The sequence below is a fragment of the Triticum aestivum genome, chromosome 3A (assembly GCF_018294505.1).
Source record: "Triticum aestivum cultivar Chinese Spring chromosome 3A, IWGSC CS RefSeq v2.1, whole genome shotgun sequence".
NCBI lineage: Eukaryota > Viridiplantae > Streptophyta > Magnoliopsida > Poales > Poaceae > Triticum > Triticum aestivum.
The window spans coordinates 457063376-457089618 of NC_057800.1; positions in this window are offsets into that span (position 1 = coordinate 457063376).

Here is a 26243-nt window from a genome sequence, read left to right on the forward strand (position 1 = left end):
AGGTTCGTCGTTGTCTCTTAGCCACTCTGCCGTCATCAGAGGACAGCTCCAGCTGGGAGGCTACACCGTGGCGGCGGCGCAGTCCCCGGCGTAGTGTAGTGCGTGTGGCGTCCCTGTTGGGTGTGCGCGGAACACCCACCACACGCTCCGCCCCTGATATGTCCATTTTTCATCATGCTTTTATATCGATATTTATTGCATTATGGGTTGTTATTACACATTATGTCACAATACTTATGCCTATTCTCTCTTATTTTAAAAGGTTTACATGAAGAGGGAGAATGCCGCAGCTGGAATTCTGGGCTGGAAAAGGATCAAATATTAGAGACCTATTCTGCATAACTCCAAAAGTCCTGAAACTCCAGGAAGTCAGTTTTAGAATATATAAAAAATATTGGGCGAAGGAAGCACCAGAGGGGGGCCACCCACCATCCACGAGGGTGGGGGCGCGCCCTACCCCTTGGGCGCGCCCCCTGCCTCATGGGCTCCCTGGCAGGCCTCTGGTGCCCATCTTTGGCTACATGAAGTCTTTCGCCCTTGAAAAAAAATCATAAGCAAGCTCTCGGGATGAAACTCCGCCACCACAAGGCGGAACCAATCTAGGGCTCCGGCGGAGCTGTTCTGCCGGGGAAACATCCCTCCGGGAGAGGGAAATCATCACCATCGTCATCACCATCGATCCTCTCATCAGGAGGGGGTCAATCTCCATCAACATCTTCACCAGCACCATCTCATCTCAAACCCTAGTTCATCTCTTGTATCCAATCTTTGTCCCAAAACCTCAGATTGGTACCTGTGGGTTGCTAGTAGTGTTGATTACTCCTTGTAGTTGATGCTAGTTGTTTATTTGGTGGAAGATCATATGTTCAGAGCCTTTATGCATATTAATACCCCTCTGATTATGAACATGAATATGCTTTGTGGGTAGTTACGTTTGTTCCCAAGGACATGGGAGAAGTCTTGCTATAAGTAGTCATGTGAATTTGGTATTCGTTCGATATTTTGATGAAATGTATGTTGTCTCTCCTCTAGTGGTGTCATGTGAACGTCAACTACATGACACTTCACCATTGTTTGGCCCTAGAGGAAGGCATTGGGAAGTAATAAGTAGATGATGGGTTGATAGAGTGACAGAAGCTTAAACCCTAGTTTATGCGTTGCTTCGTAAGGGGCTGATTTGGATCTATATGTTTCATGCTATGGTTAGGTTTACCTTAACACTTCTTTTGTAGTTGCGGATGCTTGCAAGAGGGGTTAATCATAAGTGGGATGCTTGTCCAAGGAAGGGCAGTACCCAAGCACCGGTCCACCCACATATCAAATTATCAAAGTAACTAACGCGAATCATATGAGCGTGATGAAAACTAGCTTGACGATAATTCCCATGTGTCCTCAGGAGCGCTTTCCTTTATATAAGAGTTTGTCCAGGCTTGTCCTTTGCTACAAAAAGGATTGGGCCATCTTGCTGCACCTTATTTACTTTTATTACTTGTTTCCCGTTACAAATTACCTCATCACAAAACTATCTGTTACTGATAATTTTAGTGCTTGCAGATTATACCTTACTGAAAATTGCTTATCATTTCCTTCTGCTCCTCGTTGGGTTCGACACTCTTACTTATCAAAAGGACTACGATAGATCCCATATACATGTGGGTCATCAAGACTCTTTTCTGGCGCCGTTGCCGGGGAGTGAAGCACCTTCGGTAGGTGGAATTTGGTAAGGAAAAATTTATATAGTATGCTGAAATTTACTATCACTGGTTACTATGGAACATAATCCTTTGAGGGGCTTGTTCGGGGTATCTTCACCCCGACCAGTAGAGCAAAGAGTTTCTCCTCAACCTACTGAAAATGTTTACTTTGAAATTCCTTCGGGTATGATAGAGAAACTGCTAGCTAATCCTTTTACAGGAGGTGGAACATTGCATCCCGATTTGCACCTAATCTATGTGGATGAAGTTTGTGGATTATTTAAGCTTGCAGGTATGCCCGATGATGTTATCAAGAAGAAGGTCTTCCCTTTATCTTTGAAGGTAAAGGCATTGACATTGTTTAGGCTATGTGATGATATTGGACCATGGAACTACAACCGATTGAAATTGGAATTTCATCAGAATTTTTATCCTATGCATCTGTTTCATCGTGATCGTAATTATATATATAATTTTTGGCATCGCGAAGGAGAAAGAATCGCTCAAGCTTGGGGGAGGCTTAAGTTAATGTTATATTCATGCCCCAATCATGAGCTCTAAAGAGAAATTATGATTCAAATTTTTTATGCTTGGCTTTCTCTCAATAATCACTCCATGCTTGATACTTCTTATACTGGATCTTTTATGATGAAGGCTATTGAATTCAAATGGGATTTATTGGAAAGAATTAAATGCAACTCTGAAGATTGGGAATTCGACGAAGGTAAGGAGTCAGGTATAATACCTAAGTTTATTGTGTTAAATCTTTTATGGATACTGATGCTTTTCATGAATTTAGCACTAAATATGGACTTGACTCTGAGATAGTAGCTTCTTTTTGTGAATCCTTTGCTACTCATGTTGATCTCCCTAAGGAGAAGTGGATTAAATATCATCCTCCCATTGAAATAAAAGTAGTTGAACCTATTAAAGTTGAAGAAAAGACTATCACTTATAATGTCGATCCTATTGTTCGCACTGCTTATATTGAGAAACCACCTTTCCCTACTAGAATAAAGGATCATGCTAAAGCTTCAACTGTGGTTCGTAAGAGTACTACTAGAACACCTACACCCTCTGAGCAAAATAAAGTTGAACCTAGTATTGCTATGGTTAAAGATCCCTTGGCCGATAATATTGATGGGCATGTTATTTACTTTTGTGATGAAGCTGCTAGAATTGCTATACCCGATACTAAGAATAAACATAGACCTGTTGTAGGCATGCCCGTTATTTCTGTTAAAATAGGAGATCATTTCTATCATGTCTTATGTGATATGGGTGCTAGTGCGAGTGCAATACCTCATTATTTATATGAAGAAATTATGCATGATATTGCACCTGCTGAGTTAGAAGGTATTGATGTTACAATTAAGCTTGCCAATAGAGATACTATTTCACCGGTTGGGATTGTTAGAGATGTTGAAGGCTTGTGTGGGAAAGTTAAATATCCTGCTGATTTTCTTATTCTTGGTTCCCCACAAGATGACTTTTGTCCCATTATATTTGGTAGACCCTTCTTGAATATTTGTAGTGACCATACCTCAAACGGTCCAATCTCTGTGCTCACGTGTCATCCCTGGATCAGTAATGCTGACACCACACAGTACTTGAAGGATTTATAACAGAGTAGCAATCACACACGTATTACATCAAGTGTCTCAAAAGAGAACTTATTACAATAAATATGGCTTAAGGCCATCTAATAATGATAACAACGAAAGGCTTGGAAGATAAGTAAGTCCGTCAACTCCAACGACATCACTGAGTATAGAACCACAACCTAAAAGCACCTTAATCGTCGTCTGAAAAGTCTGCAACATTAATGTTGCAGCCCGAAACGGGTCAGCACATGGCATATGCTGGCAAAGTAACACAGAGAGAGTAATGGAATGAAATAGGCTATTCTATATGCATATTTGGCTGGTGGAAAGCTCTATGGTTACAATTTTGCGTAAAGCCAATTTTCTCCTACTACAAAGGAATAAATTTTATTTATCTATCAGGGTAGTTGTTAAACATTGAGAATAGCTGACAGCATTCTCAATCCCAATTAAGCATCATCATTAAACAAAACCCACCAAAATTAATTTTAGAGTAACATGATGAGATTCACATGATAATCCAAGTACTAGATACTCAAGATGTCCATAACGGGGACACGGCTAACCATGATTAGTTTATACACTCTGCAGAGGTTTGCGCACTTTTCCCCACCAGACTCGATCGCCTCCGTTTGATTTCTCGCACTACATGGTGTTTGAGAAACGGATGACCGAGACATAGTCTTTCAGAAGCGCTAGCACCTTACGATCGGGTAGACTGTTACACATACTTTCCCCTACATCTGCTAGTCTACCACTGTAAGAGTTCGCACAACTTAATCAACTATGCTAGAGCCCATAGTAGCTTGTGGCTGCACACGGAAGTTTCTAGCATGAATAATCTCATGATCCCTTTGAGCCTGGGTGGCGGTCCATAAAAAAACAGGCAATCGCTGGAAAACCCAGGTGCCTCAATCCACCCAGATGTGTATTTAAGTTGCCACCTTAGATAAACCATTAATTTAACAATCTCACATCTGTCATGGATATACTCACTCAATGCACGTCTACTAGCATATCATGGCATAATAAGCAAACATAGAAGTAACTCGCAAAGGTTTGATAATAACAGGTAATAGGTACAACCTCAACTACTTCCCAAACCCACAATTTAATTAGATCCTATCATGCAATGTGTAAGGATTGATCTAATGCAATAAAAACTAGGTAATTGGAAGTATTATCAAAGTGTTACTTGCCTTGCTGATGATCCGCAAAACCTAGCGATTTGAAGTAGCAAGCGGCGCACTCCGGGTACTCTATCGCAAACAAACAAGCATACAATAAGTACTCAACTAATGCACATGTAAAACTCGAATAAAATATCTAACCAGAAGGTTCAACTTAAGAACTCCGCTTGGCAAAAAGAATCAAATCGAACGAAGCAACGAAAGACAAACGGCAAAAGAAACAGGCTTCGTTTACTATTATGGATCTAGGGCAATTTTTACAGTGGCAAAAACTTGTTTGAGTTGGTTAAACAGAAAGAGGGTTTCGAGACGAAACTCCAGGCGCTTGAATCGCCTGATTCCGATAAACAACCGAAAAGTTAGAATAAAATGAAAATCAGATCAGGAATCGCGATCAGAAAAATCGCGGATTTAATCCGAGAAAAAAACGACGAACGTTCGTTAAAATGAACGAATGGACGAACGCTCGCTAATTAAATAAACCGGAAAACCCGATCTATTTAAAAAAACCGAACAAAACTGACGGAAAACCGATAGGTTTTCTAAAAAAAAACGGCGGCGAAAAACTACCTCCGGCGGCAGCGGATCCGGCGGTCCGGCGAGGCGAGCGGTGCGGGCGGCGAGGCGGCGGGCGGTGCGGGAGGCGGCGGCGGCCTAGGGTTAGGGTTTCGGGGGCGGGGCGCGGCTGCGCTGGCCTCGGGCCTCGGCGGCGCTATTTGAAGGCCCGGCCAGGCGGAGTCCTGGCCGGTTACGACCCAAGGTCGGTTCGCACTCTTTTTTTTAAATAAATTACGCTCAGAAAAAAACAAAAGGAAAACTAAACGGACTCCAAAAATCCCTAAATAAAATTTCCCCGGCTTCTAAAATCAAGCCGCACAGGATGAACATTTATCTGGGGCCTAAATGCAATTTTGAAAAACATGCATTTTCCCTAATTCAAATAAAATAGCAAATAAAACCAAAATAAAATCTTATTTGATTTTTTATTAAATCCTCAATATTTCTTTATTTTGGGAAAGTCATTTTATTCCCTCTCTCATATTTTTGTAATAGAAATAATTGAAGATAAAATAAATAAAATCAAATGATCCTCTTTTCAAAATTTGAGAAAACTCAAATATGAAAATAACGAAATCCCCAACTCTCTCCAAGGGTCCTTGAGTTATGTAGAATTTTCTAGGATCAACCAAAATGCAATAAAATATGATATGCAATGATGATCTAGTGTATAGCATTCCAAATTAAAAATTTGGGATGTTACAAATCTACCCCCCTTAAGATGAATCTCGCCCTCGAGATTCGGGTTGGCTAGAAAATAGGTGAGGGTGGTCCTTCGGCAATTCTTCCTCTCGCTCCCAGGTGGCTTCATCCTCCGTGTGGTGGCTCCATTGAACTTTGCAAAACTTGATAACCTTGCTGCGGGTGACTCGACTGGCATACTCTAGAATCTTGACTGGTTTCACCTCATAGGTCAAATCACTGTCCAACTGAATTGCTTCCAATGGCACTGTATCACTCAGCGGTATATCAGCCATCTCTGTGTTGCACTTCTTCAACTCGGAAACGTGGAACATGTCGTGAATTCCTGACAATCCTTCGGGCAATTCCAACTTATAGGCTACTTCTCCCATACGCTCCAAAACTCTGTACGGGCCTAAAAAACATGGCGCTAACTTTCCCTTAACTCCAAAGCTCTTAACTCCTCGAAGTGGAGATACTCGAAGATAAACTCGGTCTCTGACTTCGTAAACTATCTCCTTGCGTTTAGAATTTGCATAACTCTTCTGCCTGGATTGAGCTACCTTGAGCCTATCGCGAATCAATTTCACTTTCTGTTCAGACTCCTTTATCAGATTCGGTCCAAACAACTGGCGGTCTCCAACTTCATCCCAAGACAATGGGGTCCTGCACCTCCTTCCGTACAAGGCTTCGAAAGGGGCCATCTTCAAACTAGATTGATAACTGTTGTTGTAAGAGAACTCTGCATATGGCAAATTCTCGTCCCAACTAGATCCGTAAGCTAGCGCACAAGATCTTAGCATATCCTCCAAAATCTGATTGACTCTCTCGGTGTGTCCATCTGTCTGCGGGTGGAAAGCTGTACTAAACTCCAGTCTGGTACCCAAAGTTTCATGCAACTGATTCCAGAACTTTGAGGTAAATTGGGTTCCTCTATCTGATACTATGATCCTTGGAATTCCATGCAGACATACGATTCTGGTCATGTATATCTTTGCCAACTTTGCACTGGTATAGGCAGTCTTCACTGGAATGAAATGAGCTACCTTTGTCAAACGATCGACTACAACCCATATCGAGTCATAGCCTGAACGTGTTCTGAGCAATCCTGTAATAAAATCCATGCCTAACTTATCCCACTTCCATTCGGGTATCGACAATGGCTGTAGCAATCCTGCTGGCTTCTGATGCTCTGCCTTTACTCTCTGACATACATCACAAACTGCTACATACTCTGCAATATCCTTCTTCATTCCGGTCCACCAGAAGGTGTCCTTCAAATCCAAATACATTTTGGTATTTCCTGGGTGAACCGAATATGGTGAATCATGGGCCTCTTGCAGAATTAACTTCCTGATCTCCGAATCATTTGGCACATAAACACGGTCTTCAAACCATAAGGTATCGTGCTCATCCTCACGAAATCCCTTAGCTTTTCCTTTGCTCATTTTCTCTTTTATAGAGGCAATCTCCTTGTCAGTCTTTTGAGCTTCTCTGATCTTATCCATCAAAGTAGACTGAATCTCCAATTCTGCTACATAGCCTCTCAGAACTATCTCCAAACATAGCTCACGAAGATTTTCGGCTAACTCCCTTGGTAAATCTCCCGTCATTAGTGTGTTGACGTGGCTTTTACGGATCAACGCATCAGCTACTACATTAGCCTTTCCGGGGTGATAATGCAATTTCATATCATAATCCTTGATGAGCTCCAACCATCTCCTTTGCCTGAGATTCAACTCCTTCTGCGTGAAAATATACTTCACACTCTTGTGATCCATGTATACCTCACAATGGTTTCCAATGAGAATATGTCTCCAGGTTTTCAATGCATGCACTACGGCTGCTAACTCCAAATCATGCGTAGCATAATTTAACTCATGAGGTTTGAGCTGTTGTGAGGCATATGAAACAACTCTCCCTTCCTGCATAAGCACTGCTCCAAGTCCTCGACGTGAAGCATCGCAATACACCTCATAATCCTTGGTCTGATCTGGCAAAATCAACACAGGTGATGTAACCAAACGTTTCTTCAACTCCTGGAAACTAGCCTCACATTCCTCAGTCCATATGAACTTGGTATCCTTTTTCAACAACTCCATCATAGGCTTCACAATCTTTGGGAAATTCTCAATGAATCTCCGGTAGTATCCTGCGAGTCCAAGAAAACTCCAGATCTCTCCGACTATTGTTGGGGCTTCCCAATTTGTCACGGTATCAACCTTAGTGGGATATACTGCTATACCTTCTCCGGATATAACGTGTCCGAGAAATCCAACTTCTTTCAACGAAAACTCACATTTGCTAAACTTGGCATATAACTGATGTTCTCTGAGCTTACCAAGTACCAAACGCAAATGCTCCTTATGCTCCTCTTCATTCTTCGAGTAAACAAGGATATCATCAATGAACACTACAACGAACTTACCCAAAAACTCCATAAACACTTTGTTCATCATGTTCATAAAATATGCAGGTGCGTTAGTCAGACCAAATGACATAACGGTATACTCTTACAACCCATACCTGGTGGTAAAAGCCGTCTTAGGTATATCCTGTTCTCGAATCTTCAACTGGTGGTATCCTGATCGCAGATCGATCTTGGAAAATACCTTAGCTCCTTGCAATCGATCAAACAGATCATTGATCATCGTTAGTGGGTATTTGTTCTTGATGGTTACTTCATTTAATTCTCGATAATCAACAACCATCCTTAACGATCCATCCTTCTTCTCCACTAGAAGTACTGGCGATCCCCAAGGCGAAGAACTCGGGCGAATATATCCTTTATCCAGTAACTCCTAATTCCGCTTCTTAATCTCCACCAAATCCTTTGCGGGCATCCTATATGGTCTCTTTGATATTGGCCCTGTGCCTCGCAAAAACTCAATATCTCTATCCGGTGGCATGCCGGGCAACTCTTCTGGAAATTGTAAGTGCAACTATCCCCGGGTGGTTTTGGTAATTCATAACAACATATAGCTCATTGAGCTAACATTATTCCAAGATTAATATTTCAGGAAAAGCTCAATGAATGGCATGTCATGGATGAGGAAAGTGGATCCCTCAAAATTCTAAGGACAAAAAGTTTGGCTCAAGATTCAAGATCAAGACTCTACATTTTATATTTTAGTGATCCAAGATCACATTGAGTCTGTAGGAAAAGCCAGTACTATCAAGGAGGGATGAGGTGTTGCTTAATGGCTTGCTTGCTCAAAGTGCTTAGTGATATGCTCCAAAACCCTCAACTACCTTCCCACATCCACATATGACCTAAACCAAAAGTCAAACTCGGCCCCACCGATTCTTTCTATCCGGCGCCACCGAGTTTCAAATGTCATAGCCACCACCACACACCCTAGCAATTCGGTTTCACCGATAGGGATCTCGGTCTCACCGAGATGGGATTGTAATCTCTCTGTTTCCCTTCGTAATGTTTCGGTCTTACCGAGATGAGCGATCGGTCCCACCGAGATTGCAATGTAAACTCTCTGTTTCCCTTCTGTAACATTTTGGTCTCACCGAGATGAGCGAATCGGTCCCACCGAGTTTACCTGACCAACTCTCTGGTTAGCTTATTACCAAAATCGGTCCCACCGAGTTTGTGTAATCGGCCACACCGAGATTACGTTATGCCCTAACCCTAACCATATTGGTCCTACCGAGTTGCATCTCAGTCCCACCGAAAATCCTAACGGTCACTAGGTTTGCTGACTCGGTCCGACCGAGTTTAACCATTCGGTCCCACCGAGTTTGGCAAATTGTGTGTAACGGTTAGATTCTGTGTGGAGGCTATATATACCCCTCCACCTACTCTTCATTCGTGGAGAGAGCCATCAGAACATACCTACACTTCCAATACACATTTTCTAAGAGAGAACCACCTACACTTGTGTTGAGGTCAAGATATTCCATTCCAACCATATGAATCTTGATCTCTAGCCTTCCCAAGTTGCTTTCCACTCAAATATTCTTTCCACCAAATCCAAATCCTGTGAGAGAGAGTTGAGTGTTGGGGAGACTATCTTTTGAAGCACAAGAGCAAGGAGTTCATCATCAACACACCATTTGTTACTTCTTGGAGAGTGGTGTCTCCTAGATTGGCTAGGTGTCACTTGGGAGCCTCCGACAAGATTGTGGAGTTGAACCAAGGAGTTTGTAAGGGCAAGGAGATCGCCTACTTCGTGAAGATCTACCGCTAGTGAGGCAAGTCCTTCGTGGGCGACGGCCATGATGGAATAGACAAGGTTGCTTCTTCGTGGACCCTTCATGGGTGGAGCCCTCCATGGACTCGCGCAACCGTTACCCTCCGTGGGTTGAAGTCTCCATCAACGTGGATGTACGATAGCACCACCTATCGGAACCACGACAAAAACATCCCTGTCTCTAATTGCGTTTGAATCCTCCAAACCCTTCCCTGTACATTCTTGCAAGTTGCATGCTTTACTTTCCGCTGCTCATATACTCTTTTGCATGCTTGCTTGAATTGTGTGGAGATTGCTTGACTTGTGCTAAGATAGCTAAAATCTGCCAAGAACTAAAATTGGGAAAACGCTAGATTTTTATTTGGTTAAGTAGTCTAATCAACCCCCCTCTAGACATACTTTCGATCCTACAAGTGGTATCAGAGCTTTGGTCTCCATTTTCTTTGATTTCCATAGCTTTTGGTGGTCATAGCCTTGGTTTCACAACCTAGGAGAGTATGGCGTCTAGCGAGGGAAATTATCACCGTAGAGGTCCTTACTTTGATGGTACTAATTTTGCTAGTTGGAAGCATAAGATGAAAATGCATATTCTTGGACATAACCCCACCGTTTGGGCTATTGTGTGTGTTGGCTTGCAAGGTGAATTCTTTGATGGGAAAGAACCAAATCGTGAAGCTACCGCAGATGAGTTGAAGATGCTACAATACAACGCTCAAGCTTGTGATATCCTCTTCAATGGATTGTGCCCCGAAGAATTCAACAAAATCAGCCGTCTTGAGAATGCAAACGAAATTTGGGATACTTTGATTGACATGCATGAAGGTACCGACTCCGTCAAGGAATCCAAGTTGGATGTGCTTCAAAGTCAACTTGACAAGTTCAAAATGAAGGATGGTGAAGGTGTCGCTGAAATGTACTCTAGGATTGCTCTTATCACAAATGAGATTGCCGGCTTAGGGAGTGAAGAGATGACCGATAGATTCATCATCAAGAAGATCCTAAGAGCCTTGGATGGAAAATATGATACCGTGTGCACATTGATCCAAATTATGCCCAATTACAAAGATCTCAAGCCAACGGAAGTCATCGAAAGAATTGTTGCTCATGAGATGTCACTCAAGGATAAAGAGGAACTTCACAACAAATCAAGTGGTGCTTACAAAGCCTCATGTGAAGCCCCCACATCATCGAGTGAGAAACAAACCTTCAATGAAGAATTGAGCTTAATGGTGAAGAACTTCAACAAGTTCTACAAGAGTAGAAGCAAAGAGAGAAGCTCCAAGTCAAGGTCCTACAATGACAAAAGATCTTCTAGTCGAGAGCGAAACTACTACAATTGTGGAAGGCCCAGACACTATTCCAATGAGTGTACGACGCCCTACAAGAGAAGAGAAGATTCTCCCAAAAGAAGAAGTAGAAGAGAAGAATCACCATCTAGAGAAAGAAGGAGCAGAGATGATCGTTATGAACGAAGACCCTCACGAAGAAGCAAGGATTCGGAAAGAAAGGACAAGTCATCAAGGAGCTACACAAAACGAATACATCAAGCTCACGTTGGTGAATGGGTATTCGACTCCGACAACCACTCCGAGAGAAGCTATCACTCCGACTCCGAATATACTCAAGATGAAGGTGTTGCCGGTCTAGCACTTGTGACAACCAACTCCTACGACATATTTGACTCACCAAATGAAGGAGTTGGAACATGCTTCATGGCTAAATGCCCAAAGGTATCACACCCCGAGTATGTTGATTTCAATAGTGATGAAGATGACTTGTTAGGTGATGATGATTTACTTGTTGACAACTCTAGTGATGAATACTATGATGAAACGTCAATTAATCATGCTAATCAAGATAAAACGAATGACAATGATAAGGAGAAGATTGAGTCTCTAACTAAAGAACTAAACACTCTTAAGTTAGCTCATGAAACTATCTTAGGAGATCATCGAGAACTTTTAAGGACTCATGAGAAATTATGCTTTGAAAAGCTCAACCTTGAGCAAGAGCATGAGTTCTTAAAAGCAATCAATGATGATCTTCGCAAGAAAAGTTCTTCTTACATTGCCAAGTGTTTACTCTTATCCACTTACATGCCTCAAGTCAAGTCTAGTAATAAGAACAAGCAAGATTCTTCCTCTAGTAGTAACAATAATCATGCTAAATCCAATTTTGTTGCTTCTAGTAGTTCTCTTGATTCCACTAATGATTCTCTTAGCCAAGTTACACTTGAGCAAGAAAATAGCTTATTGAAGGGAATTATAGAGAAAGGTGTTTACAAGAGCCTTGCCGGAAGTAAGCAATTCGAGGAAATTGTACGCAAGCAAGGAAGGCACCAGAAGAATCAAGGTGTTGGTTTTGAACGAAAGTTCAATGCCAATGGAGTTGAGTGGGAAGAAGATCAATACCCCAAGACGAAGTTTGTTCCTCAACAAGAGGAGTATGATCCTACTTCTCTCAAACGGGACACAAGCTCAAGATGATCTTCCACCACAAGACCACAAGCAAAAAGGCAAGACAAGCTTCAAGAGGAAATTGATGCATTTGAAGAAGCTCCTAAGGCCTTGGTCAAGTGGGTTCCCAAGACTACTTCAAGTTCCACTTCATCAAGTACAACTACAACACCGAGGATTCCCATCAAGATGGTGTGGATCCCGAAGAAGAAGAACTAGAGAGTTCTTGAGGGTGACTCCGCCAACATACTTCACTCTTATCATCTTGGCAAGAACAAGTGCAATCAACTTCCACATCTTGCACTAGTTCAAGGAGTCACAAACCCTCTTGTTGGTAAGACAAGGGACAAGGTAACCTAAAAGCTTTCATAGACATCATCTTGTGTGTGCATCACTCTATGTCTATGGATATCCTTGTTTGTTCCTTGTGGGACTAACCCGTGTAGGTATTGAAAGTGCAACTCACTCCAATGGATAGCTCCAAATGATCTACATCAACATTGAGCATCCACATCTTCAACATCTACATGAAGTCATCATCGACAAAACCCAAGGTTAGTTCATCCCTCTTAGGGGGGATCTCACATCTAGGGGGAGCTTTACTCTAAGAATTGAGCTAAAGCAACTCTAATGGTGTGAACACAACAATGCTTTATGTAAAAGTGGTAACCCCACTTGTGCTTAAACGATGAGTATGACCTATGATCAAATGTTCTCATTTGACTCCTAAGTCAATATACTCATATATAGATGACCTAGTCATCGCAAATTGTTTGATAGATGCTAGAATTGGTTGTGCATGCTTTGCCACATATTTCAATTGCCATTTTATTGTGTGAGCATGTTGATTGCATATTTTACTCATTCGAGGACATCCACTTGTTGTTTTGATTGATTGGTTTTCTTTTCTTTTCCAAGTGGATGGACAAGAATTCCTAAGAACCATCTCTAGCTATCTATGCTTTTCTCGTCTCAAACTCTATTCATGCTACATCACAAAATTTGATCAAGTAAGATTCGATCCACTCTGTGTGAGGAGCACTCGGAGTCCCCGATTCGTCATAGACTTAAACTTCCAAACTTCTTTGTGTGTTTCGGTCTGACCGATTCCTCCATTTCGGTCATACCGAGATCACTAAGTCGATCTAGGTTTTCAATCTCGGTGCAATCGATTTGAACTTTTCGGTCACACCGAGTTTCTATAACTGTCAACAATTATGCATCTCGGTGCCACCGAGTTGTTCCGCTCGGTCACACCGACAGGGTCGGGCTATATATACTCACGGGCAAAATTTTGGAAATTTCTCCGAAACCCCTTCGCCCACGCATAGCTCGCTCTGCCTCCGGGGTCTCCGGATCGTCCTCCTCGTCGCCAGCCGCCTCCTGTCACTGGTCTCCGCCGCCGTCAACGGAATTCTTCCCCGCCGTTGCCGCCGTAGCGAGTTCATTGCTGAACTAGGGTATGGACTCGATCACAGTGCTATCCCCGTTCGATTCCTAGCACATTGTGTTCATTATGATTCTTACCACGATTGAAACGCTTCTATCCAGTCAAAACACTTTGTAGATTAGAGTTGAATCGAAAATTTAGGGTTAGGTTTCTGCCGAAACCATCTCGGACCCACGGGTTGCAGAACTCGGTTCCACCGATTCGGCCAAGGCCATTGCACATGTGGTTCTCGGTATGACCGAGAATTGCAAATCGGTGTGACCGAGTTCAGGACTTTGTGAAACCCTAGTAGTCTCGGTGCCACCAAACTGTGACTCGGTCTGACCGAGTTCACTAGTTTAGGTTCCAACAGCTGCTTCGGTATCACTGAGTTTGCAAATCGGTTGATCCGAAATGCTTTCTGTGGAAAACTAAAACTAAGTTTTCGACTCATTCTTTTGCAAAAACCTCTGCATTTTGTGATGCTCATCCACTCTATCTCATCTCTATCTATTCACAGGGTCTGCTGTCAGTGTTTGCAACATGTCTGACTAGAGTGACAGCCAAAACAGGTCAGAGGAGCAGGTTCACCTGAGTGAGGGCACTAGTCCCTCTAGTAGTTTAGATGATGGTAGCAGGAGCACCCCAAGCAATTTGCCAAAGGCTGCCACTAGAGCAAGCAAGAAGAAAACTTCAGAGTCTGAGGATGAAGACTATGTGGCCACTGAGGATGAGACCACATCAAAGAAGAAAGTGGTTAAGAAGGAGTATAGCTCAGCTAAAATTAAGACAGGGATGAAGATCAAAAGGCCAGCAGGAAGACAACCAATGTCTAAGGCCAGAGCATCCTCTCAAGCATCTTTGGAATCTCAACCCAAAGAGCATGCTGCATAAGGAAAGAAAAGGAAGGAAAGGGTCAAGAAGACCATGGCCAGAGTGATTGGAAAGGCTTCCATGATGGAAGAAGAAGAGGAAGAAGAGGTTGCTACACCAGCACCCAAGGCACAGAAGCTTATGGGTGATGCTATCAGGACAGGGGCTGCAACATCAAAGCCCAAAGAAGCACCCAAAGCTGCCTCCAAGCCCAAGACTACACCAAAGAGAAATACCAGAAACATACCAGCTGCTGAGAAGAACAAGGCCCTAGTGCCTAAGACTATTGCTGAAGAAGAAGATGAAGAGCATGCTCTGAGAAAATTGAAGCCAAAAATTCCAGACCACAATGATGCTCATCCTGTGGCTGATAACATGAAGATCAGGAGAGACTAGGTACTGAGGAAATGGAGAGAGACAGATCCATATGCTACAAGGAGAAGGACTGTTGTTGATTACAGGTTCCACACAAAGGAACAACAAGATTTCTATGAGACAGTGCTGCTGGACAAGAAGCCTATAGTGTGTGATATGAGGTGGATTAACTGGACCTACATGAAGGAAAATGAGGAACATTATCCCGGTGTGTTTGATAGCTTTCGTGCTTGCGGAGTTGCAGACTTTGTTGGACAGAAGCTCACAAAGTGGAATGAGGAGCTCATAATGCAGTTCTACTCCACAGCACACTTCTATCCAGATGGCAGAATAGTTTGGATGTCTGAAGGTACGAGATATCGATCAACTATTGAGGAATGGGCCAATCTGATCAATGCCCCAAAGGAAAGTGAAGATGACTTGGATGTTTATGCCAAGAAAAAGATGGATCACAATTCTATGTCACAGATGTACAAGGAGATTCCTGAAGATGCCCTTGAGACTTTCAAGTTTGGGTCAGTCCATTTTCTTCTGTCAGGACTGCCAATGATCAACTGGATCCTAAGGAACACTCTCTTGCCCAAGTCTGGTGATCACAACATGATCAGAGGGCATGCAATTAACTTGCTACATATATTTGATGTGCCACAGAAGTTCAAGGTCATGAGCCTTATAGTTGAGACTATCAAGAGGACTGCAGCTGACCAGAAAAGAAGTTGTGGATATGCCCCACAGATCCAGGAGTTGATAAACTCAAAGATGGGCACAAGCACATACTTGTTGGATAAGGAACACTTGCCTATCTATCCTGACTTCAAGGACAACCAAGTTGTGATGAATGAAGATGAACCCTCCTCAGTGCAAGCACAAGCAAAGAAGGAGAAGGCAAAGATGGAGAAGGCTGCCAAGATGCCAACTCAAGAGGAGGCATCTGAGTACTTTTTGAAAAGCAAGCAGGACCAGCTTGGTTACTTGATAGCATCATCTCTGAGGATTGAGAAGGGGTTGGCCACCCTAACTCAAAACCAGGAGAGCCTGGAAAGAATCGTGGAACAAAAATTCTATGATTTAGATGTCAAAGTAACTGAGATTCAGTCTGTTGTGGAGCAACTACAGGATGGCATGCAGGAGAGGAAGGGAAAGACAACCACTAATGCATTTGCCAGAGTGCCTCGAGCTCAGAGATCTGCTACAATGCCTGTACTAGACACTAGAGTCACTTCATCTACACCAGCTACAGCTCCAGCGCAACCAACTCCAGCACCTACCCCAGCAGCTCCATCTACTTCAACTGAAGCCTTCGTCCTTGGCGTTCTCCGGACAACACCACCTGAAGACCAAGCATGAGAGACGTTTTAGTGTTATGCATTTTCTATGAACTTTTTGGTAACTTGTTGCCAAAGGGGGAGAAAAATGTATAGATCATAGGCTTCGAGAGAGAGCGTTGCTTTTTGTTCTCTCTTGCTTTGGTGTTTGAACTTTGTTTATCTTTTGATTGCTTGAGATACTACACTATTATCTGTGAGACATTGATGATCATGTGGTTGATCATAAGCTACACTTATGCTTGTTAGATGATATTATCTTACTTATCCTTATATGATCATTCACTTTGCTTGGTGATGAGTGCATGTATTTAATTCTGATCATTTTGAGCGCTCCACCAAGATGTATGTGACATGGAAGAGTAACCCATGATCCTAACTCATTGTGCATTTGTAGTCCAAAGCAAATCTTAAGATATGCACAAATTTAGGGGGAGCTCTTGCTTTTCACATACTTCTCAAAGCGACAATATCTTTCACTCTTATTATCATTTGTCGAAGCTTTGATCTATATGTTGTCATCAATTACCAAAAAGGGGGATATTGTAAGTGCAACTATCCCCGGGTGGTTTTGGTAATTCCTAACAACATATATCTCATTGAGCTAACATTATTCCAAGATTAATATTTCAGGAAAAGCTCAATGAATGGCATGGCATGGATGAGGAAAGTGGATCCCTCAAAATTCTAAGGACAAAAAGTTTGGCTCAAGCTTCAAGATCAAGACTCTACATTTTATATTTTAGTGATCCAAGATCACATTGAGTCTATAGGAAAAGCCAATACTATCAAGGAGGAATGAGGTGTTGCTTAATGGCTTGCTTGCTCAAAGTGCTTAGTGATATGCTCCAAAACCCTCAACTACCTTCCCACATCCACATATGACCTAAACCAAAAGTCAAACTCGGCCCCACTGATTCTTTCTATCCGGCGCCACCGAGTTTCAAATGTCATAGCCACTGCCACAAACCCTAGCAATTCGGTTTCACCGATAGGGATCTCGGTCTCACCGAGATGGGATTGTAATCTCTCTGTTTCCCTTCGTAACGTTTCGGTCTTACCGAGATGAGCGATCGGTCCCACCGAGATTGCAATGTAAACTCTCTGTTTCCCTTTTGTAACATTTCGGTCTCACCGAGATGAGCGAATCAGTCCCACCGAGTTTACCTGACCAACTCTCTGGTTAGCTTATTACCAAAATCGGTCCCACCGAGTTTGTGTAATCGGTCACACCGAGATTACGTTATGCCCTAACCCTAACCATATCGGTCCTACCGAGTTGCATCTCAGTCCCACCAAAAATCCTAACGGTCACTAGGTTTGCTGAATCGGTCCGACCGAGTTTAACCATTCGGTCCCACCGAGTTTGGCAAATTGTGTGTAACGGTTAGATTCTGTGTGGAGGCTATATATACCCCTCCACCCACTCTTCATTCGTGGAGAGAGCCATCAGAACATACCTACACTTCCAATACACATTTTCTGAGAGAGAACCACCTACACTTGTGTTGAGGTCAAGATATTCCATTCCAACCATATGAATCTTGATCTCTAGCCTTCCCCAAGTTGCTTTCCACTCAAATCTTCTTTCCACCAAATCCAAATCCTGTGAGAGAGAGTTGAGTGTTGGGGAGACTATCATTTGAAGCACAAGAGCAAGGAGTTCATCATCAACACACCATTTGTTACTTCTTGGAGAGTGGTGTCTCCTAGATTGGCTAGGTGTCACTTGGGAGCCTCCGACAAGATTGTGGAGTTGAACCAAGGAGTTTGTAAGGGCAAGGAGATCGCCTACTTCGTGAAGATCTACCGCTAGTGAGGCAAGTCCTTCGTGGGCGACGGCCATGATGGAATAGACAAGGTTGCTTCTTCATGGACCCTTCATGGGTGGAGCCCTCCGGGGACTCGCGCAACCGTTACCCTCTGTGGGTTGAAGTCTCCATCAACGTGGATGTATGATATCACCACCTATCAGAACCATGACAAAAACATCCGTGTCTCCAATTGCATTTGAATCCTCCAAACCCTTCCCTTTACATTCTTGCAAGTTGCATGCTTTACTTTCCGCTGCTCATATACTCTTTTGCATGCTTGCTAGAATTGTGTGGAGATTGCTTGACTTGTGCTAAGATAGCTAAAATCTGCCAAGAACTAAAATTGGGAAAAGGCTAGATTTTTATTTGGTCAAGAAGTCTAATCACCCCCCTCTAGACATACTTTCGATCCTACAACAGGGAAATCCTTCACTACTGGTACTTACTCCTGCACAACTCCTGTTAGACAATTTACTTGAGTCCTCTTCGGCACATGCCGGGATACATACTTAATCCTTCTCCCTTCTGGGGTGGTAAGCAAGATCGACTTACTGGCGCAATCGATGTTTCCTCCATACATGGACAGCCAATCCATCCCCAGAATTACATCAAATCCTTGTGATTCCAAAATGATTAAATCCGAGGGAAACACATGCCTACCTATACTCAATGGCACTTGAAAACATCCTTGGCTATCCATATACTCCGCTCCTGGTGAGCTTACTAACATAGGTGTTCTAAGAACTTTGGTGGGCAGATTATACTTATCCACAAATCCCCTTGATATGTATGAATGCGATGCACCAGTATCGAAAAGAACGAGTGCAGTAAATGACTTAACCAAAAACTTACCGATTACTGCATATGGCTGCTCTTCAACCTCCTCCACGTTAACGTGGTTCACCTGTCCCCTGTTGAAAGGGTTCGGCTTCTTCCCAGAGCTTCCATTGTCATTTCCATTCTGGGATTCAGGACATTCATTGGCATAATGTCCGGTCTTCTGGCACTTAAAACAAGTGACTTGGCTCAGGTCTCTCTTGGCTGGGGTCGATGGGTTGGTGCGGTTCTGGCCGTTGCTTCCTCCATTCCCATTACCATTCTTGGTGCCATTGTGATTGTGCGAGCTACCTCCTCCATGGGTATGCTGAAAATGTCCTCCCGGTCTAGGGATAAAACGTGGTTTTTGCTGAGCTCTTGAATTATACTTTCCTTGTCCATACTTCCTCTTGCGATTCTCAATCTGCTACTGCTTCCCTTCAATCATGAGAGCACGATCTACCAACTCCTGGTAGTTGTTGAAGGTTGCTACCATCAACTGCATGCTCAACTCATCATTCAGTCCTTCCAGAAATTTCTCCTGCTTAGCTGCATCCGTAGCAACGTCATCTGGGGCAAAACGTGCTAGCTTACTAAAGTCCTCCACATACTGGCCAACTATCCGTCCTCCTTGGCGCAAGTTGCGAAACTCTCACTTCTTCATGGCCATAGCTCCTGCTGAAACATGGGCAGTACGAAAAGCCTGCTGAAACTGGTCCCATGTGACAGTGTCGACAGGGAAAGTGGCTGTGAAATTCTCCCACCATGATGCTGCGGGTCCTTGAAGCTGATGTGTGACAAACTTCACCTTTTCTGCATCTGTGCATCCTGCTGTGGTCAACTCCCTAGCTGTCTTACAGAGCCATTCATCTGCTACTATCGGCTCGGTGCTACTGGAAAACACCGGCGGATTCAGCCTAAGAAAACGGGCTAAATGATCAATAGGTGGTGGTGGTAGGTTGTTGTTGTTGTTGTTCCCCTGATTCTGGTTCTGGACTAGCAACTGCATCAATGTGTTCTGCTGCTGGATCAACTGAGTGAGCTCCGGTGGGAAGGTAAATCCGGGGTCACATCTCGGAGGCATCTAAGGGTTTAGAAAAGATGAGATTTAAGAATAGAGGGGGTCTAAAGAGAAAACACTACACATATGCACATGAGACAAAAGCAAACAATTCACTTCATTCAATCAATCAATCAAGGGCATACAATCGATCTAACTATCGCAAAAATGCTCGGATTACTATATTTACATGGTGGAATACTACTACTAATTTGGTGGTCTACTAGAAATATTCTTCGGTTGCAGACTCCATGATATCTGCTCCAACTTCATCAACATAGTCATCATCGCTATCATCTGGATCCGAGTCGGTGTCATCGATGATGATGTAGTCTTCCGGGCGAATCTCCTTGGGTTCCTCGTCTTCTTTTACCGGTGTAGGGCCTCCCATAAATATTCCAATCTTCTTGATCAAATCGTCATTTTTCTCCACTAGTACTTCAATTTCCTCTTCATAATCTTCACGTGTAGCCTTGAGTTCTTCCTCCAGTTCCTTGATTCTTGTCTTTGCCTTCTTCATATCTATCATGTCGGCGCACATTTGATTCTCCTGACGTCGAATGTGCTGATTTAACTCCTGGATAAAAGCTAGAATTGATCTATCCTTCCTGGTGCTGATCATCTCCCAGTGCTCATCTCGGCGCCCACAAATCTGGTAGATCGTATCCTTGAGATCATTGCGTTAGACTTCTCCAATGCGTCCCATGGCGATGTGAGCTGCCATGCTCTTTCCTAGATCCCAAGTTGGTGCATCAAAAGAAAACTCTATGGGCTCAGTGACTGGCATGAACGTCCTTCCTGGAACTTGAACTTGAATCATCCAGCGCTCTTCTTACGGTAAAGTGGCATTGTAGGTCCAGGTGAAGCTTGGTACTCCTATGTTCAGGTATCCAGTGACTTCCTTCAAGTGACGTCCAAAGGGTGTATCTTCATCCGGTTGCGTGAACTTGTTCCTTGCATCCACCTTCCTAAAAGAGTAGAAAAGATGAGAAGTCAGAAAGAGAAGAGAGTGAGTAGTGATCTAGGTCTTTTAGCTTAGTGGTCGTGTCCTACAGTCAGCGTGTGCTCTGATACCATCTTGTAGCGACCAGACCTCAAACGGTCCAATCTCTGTGCTCACGTGTCATCCCTGGATCAGTAATGCTGACACCACACAGTACTTGAAGGATTTATAACAGAGTAGCAATCACACACTTATTACATCGAGTGTCTCAAAAGAGAACTTATTACAATAAATATGGCTTAAGGCCATCTAATAACGATAACAGCGGAAGGCTTGGAAGATAAGTGAGTCCATCAACTCCAACGGCATCACTGAGTATAGAACCACGACCTAAAATCACCTTAATCGTCGTCTGAAAAGTCTGCAACATTAACGTTGCAGCCCGAAACGGGTCAGCACATGGAATATGCTGGCAAAGTAACACATAGAGAGTAATGGAATGAAATAGGCTATTGTATATGCATATTTGGCTGGTGGAAAGCTCTATGGTTACAGTTTTGCGTAAAGCCAATTTTTCCCTACTACAAAGGAATAAATTTTATTTAACTATCAGGGTAGTTGTTAAACATTGAGAATAGTTGACAGCATTCTCAATCCCAATTAAGCATCATCATTAAACAAAACCCAACAACATTAATTTTAGAGTAACATGATGAGATTCACATGATAATCCAAGTAGTAGATACTCAAGATGTCCATAACTGGGGACACGGCTAACCATGATTAGTTTATACACTCTGCAGAGGTTTGCGCACTTTTCCCCACCAGACTCGATCGCCTCCATTTGATTTCTCGCACTACATGGTGTTTGAGAAACGGATGACCGAGACATAGTCTTTCAGAAGTGCTAGGACCTTACGATTGGGTAGACCGTTACACCTACTTTCCCAAACCCACAATTTAATTAGATCCTAATCATACAATGTGTGAGGATTGATCTAATGCAATAAAAACTGGGTAATTGGAAGTATGATCAAAGTGTTACTTGCCTTGCTGATGATCCGCAAAACCTAGCGATTCGAAGTAGCAAGCGGTGCACTCCGGGTACTCTATCGCAAACAAACAAGCATACAATAAGTACTCAACTAATGCACAGGTAAAACTCGAATAAAAGATCTAACCAGAAGGTTCAACTTAAGAACTCCGGTTGGCAAAAAGAATCAAATTGAACGAAGCAACGAAAGACAAACGACAAAAGAAACAGGCTTCGTTTACTATTCTGGATCTAGGCCAATTTTTACAGTGGCAAAAACTTGTTTGAGTTGGTTAAACGGAAAGAGGGTTTCGAGACGAAACTCCAGGCGCTTGAATCGCCTGATTCCGATAAACGAGCGAAAAGTTAGAATAAAACGAAAATCGGATCAGGAATCGCGATCAGAAAAATCATGGATTTAATCCGAGAAAAAAAATGACGAACGTTCGTTAAAACAAATGAACGGACGAATGCTCACTAATTAAATAAACCGAAAAACTGATCTGTTTAAACAAACTGAACAAAATTGACGGAAAACCGATCGGTTTTCTAAAAAAAACGGCGGTGAAAAACTACCTCCGGCGGCGGCCGATCCGGCGGTCCGGCGAGGTGGCGCGGCGGCGGCGGCGAGGCGGCGAGGCGCGGATGGCGCGGGCAGCGGCGAGCGGTGCGGGCGGCGAGGCGGCGGGCGGCGCGGGCGGCGGCGACGGCCTAGGGTTAGGGTTTCGGTGGCGGGGCGCGGCTGGGCTGGCCTCAGGCCTCGGCGGCGCTATTTGAAGGCCCGGCCAGGCGGAGTCTTGGCCGGTTACGGCCCAAGGTCGGTTCAGACTCTTTTTTTAAATAAATTACGCTCAGAAAAAAACAAAACGAAAACTAAACAGACTCCAAAAATCCCGAAATAAATTTTTCCCGCCTTCTAAAATCAAGCCGCACAGGATGAACATTTATTTGGGTTCTAAATGCAATTTTGAAAAACGCGCATTTTTCCTAATTCAAATAAAATAGCAAATAAAACCAAAATAAAATCTTATTTGATTTTTTTATTAAATCCTCAATATTTCTTTATTTTGGGAAAGTCATTTTATTCCCTCTCTCATATTTTTGTAATAGAAATAATTGAAGATAAAATAAATAAAATCAAATGATCCTATTTTCAAAATTTGAGAAAACTCAAATATGAAAATAACGAAATTCCCCACTCTCTCCAAGGGTCCTTGAGTTGCGTAGAATTTTCTAGGATCATCCAAAATGCAATGAAATATGATATGCAATGATGATCTAATGTATAACATTCCAAATTGAAAATTTGGGATGTTACAATATTGTTAATGCTAAGATAGACTACAAAAAGCATATTGTTTCTGTTGGTTTAGGGGATATGTCTCATGATTTTAATTTTGCTAAATTTTATAGACAACCCCATGATAAAGAATTGCCTAGTAAAGATGAAATTATTGGTCTATCCTCTATTGTCGTGCCTCTTAATGATCCTTTAGAACAATATTTGGTAGACCATGAAAATGATATGTTTATGAATGAAAGAAGGGAAATAGATGAAGTATTCTTTAAACAGGGACCTATTTTGAAACACAACTTGCCTGTCGAAATTCTATGGGATCCTCCTCCACCCAAGGGTGATCCCGTGTTTGAGCTTAAACCATTACCTGATACTCTTAAATATGCTTATCTTGATGAAAAGAAGATATATCATGTTATTATTAGTGCTAACCTTTCAGCGCAGGAAGAGGAGAAATTATTGAAAACTCTGAAGAAGCACCATGCTACTATTGGATATACTCTTGATGATCTTAAGGTCATTAGTCCCACTCTAGGCCAGCACAAAATAAAATTGGAGAAAGACGCTAAACCGGTTGTTGACCACCAACGACGGTTAGATCCTAAGATGAAAGAAGTGGTAAGAAAAGAAATACTAAAGCTTCTGGAGGCAGGTATAATTTATCCCGTTGCTGATAGTCGATGGGTAAGTCCTGTCCATTGTGTCCCTAAGAAGGGAGGTATTACTCTTGTTCCTAATGATAAAGACGAATTGATCCCACAAAGAATTATTACAGGTTATATAATGGTAATTGATTTCCGCAAACAAAATAAAGCTACTAAAAAGGATCATTACCCTTTACCTTTTATTGATCAAATGCTAGAAAGATTATCCAAACATACACATTTTTGCTTTCTAGATGGTTATTCTGGTTTCTCTCAAATACCTGTGTCAAAGGAGGATCAGGAAAAGACCACCTTTACTTTCCCTTTCGGTACCTTTGCTTATAGACGCATGCCTTTTCGTTTATGTAATGCACCTGCTACCTTTCAAAGATGTATGACTGCTATATTCTCTGACTTTTGTGAAAAGATTGTTGAGGTTTTCATGGATGATTTTTCCGTATATGGAACTTCTTTTGATGATTTCTTAAGCAACCTTGATCGAGTTTTGCAGAGATGTGAAGAAACTAATCTTGCCTTGAATTGGGAGAAGTGCCACTTTATGGTTAATGAAGGCATTGTCTTGGGGCATAAAATTTCTGAAAGATGTATTGAAGTTGATAAAGCTAAAGTTGATGCTATTGAAAAGATGTCATGTCTAAAGGACATTAAAGATAGAAGAAGTTTCCTTGGTCATGCCGGTTTTTATAGGAGGTTCATTAAGACTTATCAAAGATTTCTAGGCCTTTGACTAATCTCTTACAAAAAAAAGTTCCTTTTGTCTTTGATGATGATTGTGTACAAGCATTTGAAATACTTAAGAAAGCTTTGATTTTTGCACCTATTGTTCAGCCTCCTGATTGGAATTTACCCTTTGAAATTATGTGTGATGCTAGTGATTATGTTGTAGGTGATGTTTTAGGACAAAGAGTTGATAAGAAATTAAATGTTATCCAATATGCTAATAATCTCTAGACAGTGCCCAGAGAAATTATGCTACTACTAAAAAGGAATTTTTAGCAGTTGTATTTGCTTGTGATAAGTTCAGACCTTATATTGTTGATTGTAAAGTAACTGTGCACTCTGATCATGCTACTATTAAATACCTTATGGAAAAGAAAGATGCCAAACCTAGACTTATTAGATGGGTTCTCCTACTACAAGAATTTGATTTGCATATTATTGATAGAAAGGGAGCCGAGAACCCAGTTGCAGACAACTTGTCTAGGTTAGAGAATGTTCTTGATGACCCACTACCTATTGATGATAGCTTTCCTAATGAACAATTAGCCATCACAAATTCTTCTCGTACTGCTCCATGGTATGCTGATTATGCTAATTACATATTTGCTAAATTTATACCACCTAGTTTCACATACTAACAAAAGAAGAAGTTTTTCTATGATTTAAGACATTACTTTTGGGATGACCCGCACCTTTATAAAGGAGTAGATGGGGTTATTAGACGCTGTGTACCTGCGCATGAACAGGAATAGATCCTACGCAAGTGTCACTCTGAGGCTTACGGAGGACACCATGCTGGAGACAGAACTGCACATAAGGTATTGCAATCCGGTTTTTATTGGCCTACTCTTTTTCAAGGATGCCCGTAAATTTGTCTTGTTGTGTGATGAATGTCAAAGAATTGGTAATATTAGTAGATGTCAAGAAATGCCTATGAAGTATTCACTTGTTATTGAACCATTTGATGTTTGGGACTTTGATTATATGGGACCGTTTCCTCCCTCTAATGGGTATACACATATTTTAGATGTTGTTGATTACATTACTAAGTGGGTAGAAGCTATTCCAACTAGTAGTGCTGATCATAACACCTCTATTAAGATGCTTAAAGAAGTTATTTTTCTGAGGTTTGGAGTCCCTAGATACTTAATGACTGATGGTGGTTCACATTTTATTCATGGTGCTTTTCATAAAATGCTTGCTAAGTATGATGTTAATAATAGAATTGCATCTCCATATCATCCACAGTCTAGTGGTCAAGTAGAACTGAGTAATAGAGAGCTTAAATTAATTCTGCAAAAGACTATTAGAATTGGTCCAAGAAACTTGATGATGCATTATGGGCCTATTGAACTGCATACAAAAATCCCATGGGTATGTCTCCATATAAAATGGTCTATGGAAAAGCATGTCACTGACCTCTCAAACTAGAACATAAGGCATATTGGGCCATTAAAGAGCTCAACTATGACTTCAAACTTGCTGGTGAGAAGAGACTATTTGAC